The sequence below is a fragment of the Lontra canadensis genome, unplaced genomic scaffold (assembly GCF_010015895.1).
Source record: "Lontra canadensis isolate GAN:19392208 unplaced genomic scaffold, GSC_riverotter_1.0 scaffold24, whole genome shotgun sequence".
NCBI classification, from domain to species: domain Eukaryota; kingdom Metazoa; phylum Chordata; class Mammalia; order Carnivora; family Mustelidae; genus Lontra; species Lontra canadensis.
This window is the reverse complement of record NW_022631018.1, coordinates 20,300,522-20,311,162: the sequence shown is the minus strand read 5'-3', so window position 1 is coordinate 20,311,162 and position 10,641 is coordinate 20,300,522. Positions and strand designations below refer to the sequence as shown.

Sequence of the window (10,641 nt, the reverse complement as noted above, 5' to 3'; positions counted from 1 at the left end):
AATCTTTAGCAGATGGTGACATTCCCACCCAGTGTCCCCCCACCCCCGAGCTTGTCCTGCTGCTTCCCAATCACTACACATGGCTTCACTCCTTTTTTTAAAGATTTTATTCATTCATTTTTCAGAGAGAAAGAGAGAGAGCTCACAAGTAGGGGGAGCAGCAGGCAGCGGGAAGAAAAGCAGGCTCCCCACTGAGTAGAGAGCCTGCGGGGGCTCCATCCTATGACCTGAGCTGAAGGCAGATGCTTACCCACCTGAGTCATCCAGTGCCCCCAAATGGCCTCAATCTTTAGATTTCTGTGCATACCCTGCGCCCCTCCCTGCCATCACCACTTCATGGGAGCCTGGCTGTGAGCCAGCAGCCCTGCCCAAGTAGATCTTCCCTTACCTTCCCTTCTCTCGCCCTCAAATCGCCCGCTGTTTCCATGGCTGCTGCTGCCTGTCAGGGTGCTCACCTTGCCTCCATTTTTCAGGCAGAGGCTAAGCCTTGTCTCAGAGTTATTCTCGGGAGTCCTAGCAGACGAGCCCCAGAGAACCCACCTTCTTCCCTCTTCCCGAGGTCCCAGTGGTCCCCCAAGCAAAATGGATGCCTTCATTACATTCTCTCCCGGTGCCTGATGGACAAAAGCGTAGACCCCATCCATCTTGGGATTTCCAAAGTAGTCCCAATTTTATCGAATTTCCTTTTGATGAAGGCAATAATATATACTAAATGTAATTTACTTTTTGCACACGTTTTATATACATAAATTCAAAATTAAAGAAAAACATCTTTGCCAAATTATCTAACTTGATTTTGGGTCCCCCTATCTAGAACAGGCCACGTTGGTTTCTGAGTGTGGGGCATAAATGAGGACAGGAGAAGAAGGAAACAAGGATTAAAATATGAAAGATAATTGTCTACAAGAGAGTATATTTATCCTCACATAAACACTCACTGAGAACCTAGTAGATCCAAGGACATGCTAAGTGATGGGAAGGAATATTATGCCTTCGAATAAAATAGGCTCCTTGGCAGTGGGGAGCTCATAAAATAGTAGAGAAGACAGGTTTCGCAAATATCTTAATACCAAGCAGGTCATAGGAGCTGCTATGATTATAGTGCCAATTACTATGAGAAATCAGAAAGTTCCAATCCATGTTCCATGCCACCACCAAATGAACTTTTTGAAATGATGATTTCCTCGTGTCATTCCCTGACTTAAAAATCCTCAGTGACACCAGAACCCTCACAGAAAGACCGGATTTGGCTTACAGGGCGCCTGAATCATCAGCAAATGCTCCCTCCAGCATCAGCCATTCTACCCCAAAATTCTCAGCCCCTTACATGCAGGCCCCTTCTTCTAAGCCTCTTGGCCTGTGTGTTTTTGTTTTGCTTACTGTCCCCGATTTCTTCTCCTTCCTCCACTCTGCCCAGTTTGGCCTAAATCCAAATCATCTCTTGAGTGTCAATGAAGACCTCCATCAGGAAGCTTTCCTGATCTTCTCAAACGGCGTGTGTGCCCCTCCATGCGCTCCCACGCAACCCTCCACAATACGCCACTGTGTCCACTCATCACACTCTTACACAAGCTTTTCACAGACACAAAGATAATGAATCTTTCTTATTTGTCTCTGTGCCCTAAGTATCTCACATTGCCTGGAACATATTTTTTCGTTTGTCAAATGGATGAGGGAGGAAATTCTTCCCTCTGAAATCCATTTACCACGCTTCAGCCCGCATGAGCCTAACATTTTGGAGAGATAAGGTGCACAACTTACCATCTAAGGCTTTAAATGTACCAGACTCAGCATCCAGGCCTCATCTCTGTGCTTGAGACTCAGGGACCACACAAAACAGAGTTGCACGGACCAGCTCTAGAGCTGTTCAGTCATGCTATGCATCCCGTGCTGACTAAATGGGCCAGCAACCAACATAGATTGTCCCCAGCACCCTCATTCCCATACGGCCCCACTGATTCTTTCTCTCCCATACCTGTAGCTTCCTTGCATCCCTAACTCACAGAACGTTATTTCAGTTCCTTAGTCATAGTGAAGGCCTGCTTCTGGTGAGACCACTGCAGCCTGGTGGGGGTTAGCCATTTCTGCAGCTGATGACCTAAAGGTGGGTGGCCAAGGTGCAGCTCTTCCTCATTCCCAAGAGCACTTCCAGACCTTTCCTGTCCTTGAAGTATTGCTCTGCTTTTGAGAGTTACTCTATCTCTGACATCTGCTTCCCTGGCATGCTCACATTCTTGGACAACTTGGTAAATGGCATCATCTTGGGAGTCTTCAACATCCATAGCAGATAATCCTTCTCACACTGGGGTGTCCTAGTGTCTTGATAACTCAGCGATGGCTACTTCCACTTCATCCAGTTACCATCCTCGTGCTCACACCTGGACGCGGTTACCATCTGGAATTATTCCACTGATTCAATGAACTAAGTAACTTGTCCTCTGACTGTGGACGCCCATCTTTCAAGCACCATTACTTCTGATCCCAGAGGACAGCCTGCTACTTCTTGGACCTTTCATTTCTCTCAGTCAGCCTTTTCCTGACCTTTCTCTCCTTCTGAACCCAGGACATTCATGTCGGTGATCATATGCACAGTTCTGTCGTGAATACCGTCATTCCCAAGGCACACCTATCTTCACATTCTAAAGATTTTTATTTACTTATTTGACAGATCACAAGTAGACAGAGAGACAGGCAGAGAGAGACAGAGAGACAGAGAGAGGAGGAAGCAGGCTCCCCGCTGAGCAGAGAGTTGGATGCGGGGCTCGATCCCAGGACCCTGAAATCATGACCTGAGCGGAAGGCAAAGGCTTTTTTTTTTTTTTTTTAAGATTTTATTTATTTATTTGATAGAGAGAGATCACAAATAGGCAGAGAGGCAGGCAGAGAGGCAGGCAGAGAGAGGGGAAAGCAGGCTCCCTGCCAAGCAGAGAGCCCAATGTGGGACTCGATCCCAGAACCCTGAGATCATCACCTGAGCCAAAGGCAGAGGCTTAACCCTCTGAGCCACCCAGGCGCCCCCTATCTTCACATTCTAGATCAAGACTATGATTATCCTCTCACCTCCTACATTGGGACAATAAGCAAACTCGGATAGAACGATTCACATCATGTATAAGGAACCACAAAAGTTATCAGTCTTCAGCCTCAGCTGAGCTTTTATGATATCTCTTATTTCTCCTCATGTATTTTGCATTTAACAAATTTTATCAATTCCCTTCCCCCCTTCTAGTAATTGATCTTTATCAAATTCTAACCAATTGGCGTATCTTCTATTTTACCTAGGTTTACCCTAATTCTCACCAGCTTCCTTCCAGTTTCAGAGGATAAGAAATCCTTCTCTCGTCTGTTCCCTCCTGCCTCATGACAGACACTACCCGGTCAATCAGCTACCCCTCTCCCATGTTGCTAACCTCTCCATCACAACCAGCTCCTTGCTGGGGGGAGAGGGGTACACAGCAAACTTCATCTGTAAAGGACCTTTGCGGGCTATACAGTCTCTGCCACAACTACTCAACTCTGCTGTTGTAGCGTTAAAGCAGCCTTGGACGATACAAAATGAAAAAGCATGGCTGTATCCCAACAAAACCGTATTTATGGGCAATGAAATTTGAGTTTCTTATTTCACATGCAATAAAATATTATTCTCTTTTGTATTTTTTTCAACCATTTAAAAATGTAGAAACCTTTCTTAGGTCATGCGTAATTTAAAAAAAAAAAAAAACACAGGCCATGGGCCATGCGTTGCCAATCCCTGCCTTAGCTTGTGCGGTGAGGGGGGCGGTTCTCAGAGTATGGGCCATATCAGCACCACGTGGGAACTTGTTAAAAATACCAGTTTCCCTGCCCCACCCCAGACTTTCTAATTCAGAAACTTTGGGCGTGCAACCTGCAGTCTGTGTCCTAACAAGCCTTCCAGGCAATTCGGATACTCAAGGTTGAGAACTACTGGCCTACAAACAAAGCCCTCCTTGTTTATTTTATAAGCAAGTTCTGCTTTCAAAAAATGAAAGCGTATGACTTCGCACATCAAAATCTTTCCTTCTCTTTCCTCCAAAACTTCCAAGTGACCTGTGAGCCCTGTGCTATCTCCACTTGCTCACCGCACATCTGTAAAATGAGAGTAAGAACATCCCGGAGAAGTTGTAAGAACCACAGGAGACGGTTGGTGCGGGGGCATGTCACGCTTCCTCGTGGGGACGGCGCTGCGGGGAGGATTTCAACTCCACATCCCCCGAGGGAGACACGTGGAAGGAACAGTGTCTTCGGCCCCACACTCACTCCTCCCCACGGAAGAGGAGAATGAGCTACTGGGAAGTCTGGGAGAAGGAGCGGAGCCTGCCCTGCTCCTGTGGCCAGCTGGGCCTCTAGTGCCTTTCCTCGAAGTCAAGGGAGAAATGTCCCCAGGGAAACACAGCTCCAGAGAGCAAAGCTCAGTTCTTGGAAGGTGCCCTCTGGGAATCAGAACGAGACACGCCTTCTGCAAATGGGTTGAGCCCTGTTTCTTCAGCTCCTAATGGAACCACTCTTTTATGGTCTCTGAATTGTCAAGGTCTGTCAATTCCCTAGTAAACATCCCCTCTGATTCAGTGAAATCTATCAGATGACCTCTGATTAAAACTTCCAGTCACTAGTGAACTGTCACCCACGGGGTCCTGTACTCGCCCAAGGCTTCTGGGACAGCACTCCCTAATCTCCCTATCTGTCTGCTAACACTACCACAAGGGAAAAGTGTTGTGGGGTGTGTTGTTCTAAAATATACGTGCTGGATTTCCATTTTTCCTGTCCGCTACAACTGAAAAATGCAGCATCTAATGCAGATAACAATCATGCCTCCAACTTCGCTTTTGGAAGAAGGACTAAAAAGACAAGAATGTGCAAAAAAAATATGCCAAGTGTGAGCCATGTGAGAAGTGCTGGCGGAACGTCGGAGAAAGTGGAAGAGTCAGAGAGGTCGTCACAGAGGTGCAAGGTCACATTTTTTAGGTGGACAAGGAAGGAGAGAAATTCCAAATGAGGGAACCGCATGAGGAAAGTGAAAAAAGTCTGGAAGGCGTGGAGCGGAGAAGACTTGAGAGTTGGCACAGAGGCAGGTCTGACAGCAGGACAGCCCTTGGGGTCTGAATATGCCACGCTGAGCCCCTTCAGGACTGAGTTTTTTTTAATTTGACCCTTTGTCTTCAACAGCTCTAATCGAGTGCTTTGCACACAGCAGCAGATTATGAAATATTTGTTACATGAAAAAGCCAGTGTGTGAAATTACATTTATTCATGCTTAGCTCAGTGAGTCAGGGAGCCTAACAAACTGTGAGGAGTACCAGGAGACAGGGTGGGCAGGCAGTCAAACGAGGAAATTTTCATACGCGTTATCGTTTCTTGCCTGATGAGCTCATCAGATGAGTCAGAAACCATTTTTCCCCAACGTTTCTGAATAGTCAGACGGCAAATGTAAACCTTATTTGCCTGCACCAACTTTTTACTTTTTTAAAAAGGATTTTATTTATTTATTTGACACACCAAGAGAGGGAACACAAGCAGGGGAAGTGGGAGAAGGAGAAGCAGGATTCCCTCTGAGCAAGGAGCCCGACGTGGGGCTTGGTCCTAGGACCCTGGGATCATGACCTGAGTCGAAGGCGGACGCTTAACAACTGAGCCACCCAGGCACCCCTCCACCAACGTTTTAAAAGAAAAACACAGTGATCACAAAAATCAACATGTTCATTTTAGAGAACTTGGAACATACTCAAAAATACAATAAAGAGAACTGAAGTCTGTGTAATCTCTTCAATTAATGATGTAATATTGTAGCAAGAATATTTTCTCACATCATTAAAGATTCTTTCAAAGCACAGGGTTTTTTGTTTTGGGTTTTTTTAAACATTTTATTTTATTTATTTGTGGGGGGAGCACAAGCGGTGGTGTTGGGTAGAGGGAGAAGGAAAAGCAGGCTCCCCGCTGAACAGGGAGCCCAATGCAAGGCTCGATCCCAGGAGCCCAGGATCATGATCTCAGCTGAAGTCAGATGCTTAACCGACTGAGCCACCCAGGCACCCCAAAAGTATGGGTTTTTTTGATGCAATATTCTGTTAATGCATACATCAAACTATTTGCAAAATTTTAGCCATTCCTTTATTATTGAACACACAGCTCCTAAATATTCATGATACTCTTGTAAATGTATCTTTAAATATATCTGTCATGATTTCCATACTCGAGTCCTAAAAACCATCTTACAAATGCTAATAAAGCATAAAAGAGAGCCAGAAAACATAGAATACTGTGTTCATATGAAATCTATAGGGGCACCTGGTGGCTCAGTGGGTTAAAGCCTCTGCCTTCGGCTCAAGTCATGATCTCAGGGTCCTGGGATCGAGCCCCCACACCGGGCTCTCTGCTCAGCAGGGAGCCTGCTTCCCCGTCTCTCTCTGCCTGCCTCTCTGTCTACTTGTGATCTCTCTCTCTGTCAAATAAATAAATAGAATCTTAAAAAAAAAAAAAAGAAATCTATGGGCTCTTCTTTTTTTTTCCTATTCAAGATTTACTTATTATTTATTTTAGAGAGAGAGAGAGTGCAGCACAGGAGTGGGGTAGGGACAGTGGGAGAGAATCTTCAAGCTCCATTGAGTACAGAGCCCCACATGGGGCTTGAACCCACAACTCATGAGCTCAGGACCAGACACTTAGCTCACTGAGCCACCCAGCACCCCTACAGGTTCTTCTAAAAATAACACATTCCTATCATACATTTTCAGTCAAAATTCCAGCACAATTTTGAGAGGAATGTGACAAACTGATTCTAAAAAATACAAAGAATAACAACGACACAAGTAGCTAAGGCAGTTTTGAAAAAGAAGAGCCAAGACGGAGGACTTCTCTTATCAGATATCAAGACACACCACAAAGCCAGCAGTGAAAATAATTGAATACTGGCACAGGAATAAACAGATCAATGGGATAAAACAGGGATCCAGAAACACACCCACATGTACATGGAAACTTCAGATACAATAGAGGGGCATCTCCAACAACGAAGAGAAGATAGATTAATCAGGAATTGATGCAGGGAGGCTGTCTTGCTTCCTGGAGAAAAAGCCAATTGAGTCCTACCTCATACCACGCAGGAATGTTAACTGTAATAATCAGATACGCTAATCTGAAATGGAAACCAATAAAGACAAGGAAAGTGTAGAAGAGTATCTTTGTGACCTTGAATGGAGGAGTTAGTAAGGAAAGTCTCAAAACCACAAACCATCAGTGAAGAAATGGGTAGATTTCAGTATATAAAAATTGGGTTTCTTTTCAAAGAAGGATACCATAGACAAAGTTAACAGACAAGTGACAGCCTAGAAGAACATATCTGCCACCTCCAAAACTCAAGAAATTCATATGTAGAATAGAGAGGGGTGCCTGGGTGGCTCAGTGGGTTAAGTGTCTGACTCTTGGCTTCAGCTCATGTCATGATCTCGCAGTTGTGGGATCAAGCCCCACATCGGGTTCTGTGCTCAGTGAAGAGTCTGTTTCAGATACTCTCTCTTTCAAATAAATAAATAAAATATTTTTAAAAATAATTAAAAATATAGACTATAGAGAGAACTTCTATACATCACCAAGACGCAGGAAATCCAACAGAAAGAAAACTGGCAAAGAATTAGAATAGGCAAATCACAGGAGGAATAGGAATGTCCAATAAATCCATGAAAACATGCTCAAACTCTCCAGTAATCAAATAATGCAGTTAAAATAACAATGAGATACTATATTATAAAAATTTTAAAGTTTAATATCAAGAATTGGTAAGAATATAGGGGCTCCCGGGTGGTGCTGTCAATTAAGCATCTGTCTCCTGGTTTTGGCTCAGATCATGATCTTAGGGTGGTGAGGTCGAGCCCTGCTGCGGGGTCCAAGCTCAGTGCAGGGTCTGCTGGAGTTTTTCTCTCTTTCTCTCCCTCTGCCCCTCCCTGTGCTCCCGCTCTCCAGTTCTCTCGCTCTGTCTCTAAAATAAATAAATAAATCTTTTTTAAAAAGAAAGAAAGAAAAGAACTGGTAAGAATATGAAGGAAAGGTGGGGCACCTGGGTGGCTCAATCATTAGGCGTCTGCCTTTGGCTCTGCTCATGATCCCAGAGTCCTGGGATCAAGCCCCTCATCGGGCTCCCTGCTTGCAGGAAGCCTGCTTCTCCCTCTTCCACTCCCCCTGTTTGTGTTCCCTCTCTCGCTGTCTCTCTGTCAAATAAATAAATAAAATCTTAAAAAAAAAAAAAAAAGAATATGAAGGAAAGGTACCCTCAAAGGCTATTGGTCTGCAATGGTAAACCGATGAAACCAGTTGTTAGGCAACTAAACATGTCCCAGGAATCACACTGCTGGGAATTTACTCCAGAGAAACTCGCACACAGGTCGTTCCCGGAGTCTGTCTGAGGGCGTGCGTCTCAGCACTGTTTGCACAGGCAGGGAGTGAGAAGCAACCTGGGGGCAGGGGTCAAGGATATAACTCTCTTAGGCGTGGTGCAGGCATTCAGGGGAAACTAAGCAGCAGCCAGCAATAACGAGGAGATATCACGTGGTGAGCTCTTAAGACATAGTGTCAAGTGGGAAAAGTGTGAGAAACAAAATAAAAGCGATCGCACAAGCCAGTGCCCATTTAAAACGCTCTAAATCCACGTAAATCTGAAGCAATGAGAGTGGGGTCAGGAAGAAAGGAAAAAGAGGGCCTTGTGCCAACCCAGGACGACATCATTGTTCATGAGGAATCAGTGCTGTTCGTGGAGAGGAAACGCAGAACTCTCAGAGTAATCAAACAGGAGGGTCCCTGGGGAGAGAGTGGCCTAAGGCCTCGGTAGCCTAAGCAAGCAGAGTGAAACCTAAGCCAGAGTCAATTCTGCAAATGGCTCAAGGTCAAGAGGAACAACCAATCACAAACAGCCAACTAGGCTTTCCCAAATATTGCATCCCTGAGTAACAGCCAATGAAATAACGTCCTTGCTCTGCGGCTCTGTGAAAACCCTGCCCTTCGTTCCTGCCCATAGACTGCTCCTAACTGCTGCTAGTTTGGCACTGCCTGATTCAAATCAGTGTTTGCTCAGATAAACAAATAAACTCCTAAAATTTTAATACACCTCAGTTTATCTTTGCTACTGCTGACAGGAAGTAGGCTTCACCAGTGGGCATGAATGAGGAGGAGGCAGCACGGAGGTTCTCATGAATGCAGGGCCTGCCATTTGTCCAGGGCGCCATGATTAGGGGTGTATTTGAACCCACAGCCCTCTGGGATGGGCCGCTTTTTAGCCACCATGTTTTCAAATTCGTCCCCATTAAACTTAGTAAAGCCCCACTTCTTGGAGATGTGGATCTTCTGGCAGTCAGGGAACTTGAACCTGGCCCTGTCTAGGGTCTCAGTTACATGCTCCCTTTTCTGCAGCTCGGCAGATGGACATGATGACTTGGCCAATGTTGACCTTGGCCACTGTGCCCAAAGGCACCTTACATACCTGTCCAGAGCCTAGACTGGGGATAGCATGAGGTCAGATATGAATGTCCACTGGAAGATCTGTCTCCAAGGTCCCTTAGGGCAAGCTCTATAAGCAACAGACTTCATACACTGCCAAGGAGGTTACGGTTGGCAGCCATGGCACACCAGCCCCCATGGGGAAAGAGCACAAATGGCTTCATTGGCTGCAGAGTGTTTACCTTTGAAGAGACTATGCGCAGTTTCTTTCTTTCTCTCACACCCCCACATCCAGTCCATTAGTAAATTCCTCATCTTCCAAATACATGCAGAATTCAATCACTTCTCATCCTTTGTATCAATACCACCACGGGCTTGGTCACCAAACCCTCTTCCCTGATCTTGGCCCCAGTCTCCTCACCAGTCTGTTTTGCTTTTATGTTTTCCTGCCTTTGGTCTGCTTTCGACACAGCAACCAGAATGAGCCTATTAAACAGAAGTCAGGTCACATCAACTTCTGCTTACGATTCTCTGGTTCCTTTCTCACTCAGAATGAAAGCAAGGGCCTAACGATCCACGAGCCACTCGAGCTGTACGCCTCGCTTCTCTGGTCTTAGCTGCTCATCTCTCGCCTTGACCACTCCCTCCTGCCACCCTGGCCTCTTGCTAACCTAGCAGATACCAAGTGCACCCCTCCTTCACGCCTCTACAGGGGTTTATTCTGTCGAGAATGCTCCTTCCCTAGAGTTCCAAACAGCTCGCTCCCGTGCTCGTTCAGCTCTCCATTTAGAAGCCTCAATGAGACCCCGGACCACACTATTTAAGACTGCAACCCCTCGGATAAAAGATCTGAACAAACTGGGCGAAAGATCTCAACAGACAACTTTCCAAAGAACATACACAGATGGCAAATCATCCCAAGAAAAGATGCTCGACATCATGTGTCATTAGGAAAATGCAAATTAAAACAACAACTAGTAATAATAAAAACTGACAACACCAAATGCTGGTAAGGATGTGAAGCAATAGGGACTCTCATTCACTGCAGGCAGGAACGCCAGACGCCCAGCCAGGAGCACTGGGGGCAGTGGCCCATGTCTGGAGTCCCAGCTACTTCGGAGGCTGAGGCAGGAGGATCCCTTGATCCCAGGAGTTCTGGGCTATGGTGCCCTCTGCCATTTGGGCATCTGCACTAAGTTG

General features: G+C 45.8%; 1 non-coding gene across 1 annotated transcript; it reads right to left on the bottom strand.

Annotated features, from left to right (window-relative positions):
• Positions 1–9,541: 9,541 nt before the first annotated feature.
• LOC116870906 lies at positions 9,542–9,674 on the bottom strand. Its single transcript, XR_004383316.1, has one exon. It is a non-coding gene; the product is annotated as a small nucleolar RNA SNORA70 (small nucleolar RNA).
• Between the last annotated feature and the right edge of the window lie 967 nt (positions 9,675–10,641).